The sequence below is a fragment of the Podarcis tiliguerta genome, assembly GCF_965153285.1.
Source record: "Podarcis tiliguerta genome assembly, chromosome: 13".
NCBI classification, from domain to species: Eukaryota; Metazoa; Chordata; class Lepidosauria; order Squamata; family Lacertidae; genus Podarcis; species Podarcis tiliguerta.
The window spans coordinates 49851584-49856771 of record NC_139546.1 but is presented as its reverse complement, the minus strand read 5'-3'; positions in this window follow the sequence as shown (position 1 = coordinate 49856771).

Below are 5188 nucleotides of genomic sequence, written 5' to 3'. Positions count from 1 at the left end.
GGCTCTTGTTTTTCCTTAGTCTTCACCTTTCTGGAGGGCAGTGGCGTAGCGTGGGTTGTCAGCACCCGGGGCAAGGCAAGTAATTTGCGCCCCCTAACCCGGGGCAAGGCAAGTAATTTGCGCCCCCCCCCCCGCTGCACTGTCCCTCCCCCAGATAGTCCCTCGCTCTCACTCCGCTCCGCACCGCACGCCTGGCACCCTCCCCACCACAGTGGGCGGCGACCCGGCGGCTCGGATCGGATTCACACAGCCAGCACTGCAGTGAGAGAGAGTGAGTGAGCCAGGTAGGGGCAGAGAGCTGTAAGTGCAAGTGCGCCCCCCCCCCAGATGTTGCACCCGGTGCGGCCGGCCCCCCCTGCACCCCCCACGCTACGCCACTGCTGGAGGGGGAGGGCGTTGGTGCGAATTTTGACGCAGGATTATGAAAAGATGCAAAGCAGGTGCTGTTTCTGCGCATGTGCGTGGTTTAGCGCCTTTGCGCATGCGCGCGCGTCAGAAAAAAATACTTCCGGGTTTGCCATGTACGTATCCCGAAGGATACATAACCAGAGGTGAACGCAACTATCGGTACCACTGTACTTTAAAAGGTCTAAGACTTTCCCTTCCTGTTCTGAATTTAGGATTTTTATTTATTTTCTAATCTTAAAAACAAAGAACCTTGTTTCATGCAAACATCCGCTGTAAAAATGTACGTTAGTCCTGCAAGGTAAGTTAATGCAGAGAACTTGCGGTGTATTTTTAAATACAGGCTTTCTAGTTGCATGGGTTTCTGTTGGGGTGGGGAGAATTTGGGGTTCTTGATCATTGCAAATCTTGGCCCTCACCTTTGCATGGAAATAGGTCAAACAAGGGATGAAGTTTGAAACTTTTTGTTGTTTAGTCGTTTAGTCGTGTCTGACTCTTCGAGGCCCCCTGGACCAGAGCACGCCAGGCCCTCCTGTCTTCCACTGCCTCCCGCAGTTTGGTCAAACTCATGCTGGTAGCTTCGAGAACACTGTCCCACCATCTCGTCCTCCGTCGTCCCCTTCTCCTTGCGCCCTCCATCTTTCCCAACATCCGGGTCTTTTCCAGGGAGTCTTCTCTTCTCATGAGGTGGCCAAAGTCTGGGAGCCTCAGCTTCAGGATCTGTCCTTCCAGTGAGCACTCAGGGCTGATTTCCTTCAGAATGGAGAGGTTGGATCTTCTTGCAGTCCATGGGACTCTCAAGAGTCTCCTCCAGCACCAGAATTCAAAAGCATCAATTCTTCAGCCATCGGCCTTTTTTATGGTCCAGCTCTCACTTCCATACATCACCACTGGGAAAACCAGAGCTTTAACTATACGGACCTTTGTTGGCAAGGTGATGTCTCTGCTTTTTAAGATGCTGTTTGAAGCTACCCACATTTTAAAATGGCCATTGTGGATGAGATAAGGGGGGAATATTCTTGGTGCGCGAATAATTTATGGTCCTTTATCTCAGATAAGCAGGAATCATTGTTTGAATTGCTTGTTTTATTGGCTATTATGGGAAGGGGGCCGCAAGGCTCGCTTAGTACCACAAGGGGGCAGCATCTCCCCACAGATTTTTTGCTTCTGTAAATCTTATGAGATTCCACAGTTGGGTATTGTGGTTGCAGTTGAGGAATTTAAAGAAAAAATCTGTTTGTTCCCTTCCGGCACCCCACCCGACTTTATTTCTGAGCCGATCACCCAGTTCGCCCTGTCCTTTTGCAGAATATATTAATGGGAGGTGGGGGCGAGAAGGAAATCAGTTCTGCGCATTTGGGGCAGCCTAGAAGGTCTTGTCTCGGGAAGGTTTTCCAGAAATTTTGAAAGGCATACAATCCTAGTAAGCTTATTATTCATTAAATTCGTTAGTCCTTTATGGGGTGTGTGTGTGTATTGGATGGTTGTTTTTATTTTGATCTTGTATTTTGAGGTTTTATATTTTGATTTTATTCTGTGAACTGCCCTGGGACCTGCGGGTATAGGGTGGCATATAAATTCAGTTAATAATAATAATAACAACAACAATAATAACAACAATAATAATAATGGGACACGGGTGGCGCTGTGGGTTAAACCACAGAGCCTAGGGCTTGCCGATCAGAAGGTCGGTGGTTCGAATCCCCGCGACGGGGTGAGCTCCCGTTGCTCGGTCTCTGCTCCTGCCAACCTAGCAGTTTGAAAGCACCTCAATGTGCAAGTAGATAAATAGGTACCGCTCCGGCGGGAAGGTAAACGGCGTTTCCGTGCGCTGCTCTGGTTCTCCAGAAGCGGCTTAGTCCTGCTGGCCACATGACCTGGAAGCTGTACGCCGGCTCCCTTGGCCAGTAAAGCGAGATGAGCGCCGCAACCCCAGAGTCGGCCACGACTGGACCTAATGGTCAGGGGTCCCTTTACCTTTACCATTACCGTTAATAATAGTAATAATAATAATAATAGTAATAATAATAATAATAATAAAATAAAAATAAATAATACATTGCTCAGGGCAACCCAAAGTGACTTACAACCAAACATCAGATGAAATCCTCCACAGGGAGATGTTAAAACCAACGGGGGGGGGGGGGAATGCATCAAAAACATTCCTCCCACTTCTGAAAGTTGGGGAAAACATGGAAATAAGTTTCTGACTGGCGTTTCATCCCTTTTCCTCTGAATTTCTAGGCTCACAGCCATCTAAGTTCCTTCTCCAAGGCTCCCAAGCAATCGGAGACTGTGCCTGTGTGTAGCCATCCTTTCCTCCGCCCTTTTGATGCCTCTCCTTGTCCTGGGTAAAAATGTTAAGGAGCCCTGACACTTACATCCAGTCAAAGGCGACTATGGGGTTGTGGCGCTCATCTCGCTTTCAGGCCGAGGGAGCCAGCCTTTGTCCACAGACAGGACTAAACTGCTTCTGGTGCAACGGGACACCGTGACGGAAACCAGAGCGCACGGAAACGCCGTTTACCTTCCCGCCGGAGCAGTACCTATTTATCTACTTGCACTGGTGTGCTTTCGAACTGCTAGGTTGGCAGGAGCTGGGACGGAGCAACAGGAGCTCAACCTGTCGCGGGGATTCGAACCGCTGACCTTGGCAAGCCCAAGAGGCTCAGTGGTTTAGACCACAGTGCCACCCGAGAGAAGGGTGGAGGGAGGGGACCTCCGTGATTCTTCATCAGCCTCTCTCTGCCTCCCTCCTCTCCTGCTTTGTTCTGCCTCTCGATTCTGAATGCTCTCTGCCACAGATTCCTCCCGCTCACTAAGCCCTGTTGCCCCTCAGCTTCCGACACCTCTTCCCAGTCTTCTCTCTCTCTCTGACCGCTCGTCATCGTCCCACCACCATTCCCTGACCTCTGAGCCTTCTTTCTTTGGGGGTTCCCAAACTGGTTCCCCCCCCAGCATCCTTCTGCGTTCAGCCAGTCCTTGACACGCAGTCGGCGATGGACCTGGGCATCGTCTGTGTACCAAGCAGATGATCTGATCTAAGGCTCCTTCCCCAGAGTCGTGATCTTGTGCCCCTGGCAGAACCGTCCAGATTGCGCCCCTAGGCACAGACAAATCACCGTATTTTTCAGTGTATAAGACGCCCCCTGTTTTGGGGGACTCCAAATTAAGAAAATGGGGGGAGATTGCCCAGAGTTACTGAGCTTTTTTGGGGGAGGTTTGCCCGCCCAATTGTCGCAGCCAAAACCAATCACTGACAGCCCGTGCCACAGCAATGACTGATAGCCGCTGACAATTTCCGGCTCGCTGCAACGACCAATCCAACATCCTTTCTCTGCGCTATCCGTGTATAAGACGACCCCCAATTTTTAATGTCGCTTTTTAATTAAAAACGTCTTATACACGGAAAAGCACGGTAGCTTTTCTTCCCACCTCTCCTCCAACCAACCCCCCACTTCACCCATTCAACATCTCACACACTAATCAATATTTTTATTTATAGACATATTTGTGGACATATTTTTTAGCTGATTTTGCAGGCACCCCTGGTGGGGGCCCACCTCGCCACCCCCTAGCTACGGCTCTGCCCCCAAACCACCATTCCCTTTTCCAAATCATGACACAGTTCCGAAGGATGAGTGTCTCAGGCTAGATTGGTGAGGCTGGTTTTACTAGGGTCCTTGCTTTTGTCAATGAGTTCGCCATGATGAATCCAGCAGCCCCTTTTTATCCCTTCTTGGTAAATGACAGGATCACACTTCAAAACGACCTTGACAGATTAGAGAACTGGGCCAAAACAAACAAGATGAATTTTAACAGGGAGAAATGTAAAGTATTGCACTTGGGCAAAAAAAATGAGAGGCACAAATACAAGATGGGTGACACCTGGCTTGAGAGCAGTACATGTGAAAACGATCTAGGAGTCTTGGTTGACCACAAACTTGACATGAGCCAACAGTGTGACGCGGCAGCTAAAAAAGCCAATGCAATTCTGGGCTGCATCAATAGGAGTATAGCATCTAGATCAAGGGAAGTAATAGTGCCACTCTATTCTGCTCTGGTCAGACCTCACCTGGAGTACTGTGTCCAGTTCTGGGCACCACAGTTCAAGAAGGACACGGACAAACTGGAACGTGTCCAGAGGAGGGCAACCAAAATGGTCAAAGGCCTGGAAACGATGCCTTATGAGGAACGGCTAAGGGAGCTGGGCATGTTTAGCCTGGAGAAGAGGAGGTTAAGGGGGGAGATGATAGCCATGTTCAAATATATAAAAGGATGTCACATAGAGGAGGGAGAAAGGTTGTTTTCTGCTGCTCCAGAGAAGCGGACACGGAGCAATGGATCCAAACTACAAGAAAGAAGATTCCACCTAAACATTAGGAAGAACTTCCTGACAGTAAGAGCTGTTTGACAGTGGAATTTGCTGCCAAGGAGTGTGGTGGAGTCTCCTTCTTTGGAGGTCTTTAAGCAGAGGCTTGACAACCATATGTCAGGAGTGCTCTGATGGTGTTTCCTGCTTGGCAGGGGGTTGGACTCGATGGCCCTTGTGGTCTCTTCCAACTCTATGATTCTATGACGGCACGGATGTCTCTGCACGGATCCAGTTCTCAAACTGGCTGAGGGGGCCCTTTCCAGGCAGGCAGGCAGGCAGATAGATTTACAGTTTATTTTTCTGGCAATTTTTTCAAGGCTGCTCTCATCCACGGAAGAGTGGAGGAACGCATAAATAGCAAACTAAAAATGGTGAGAAGCTTCGAGCCGTAGCATAAAACCACCAAGA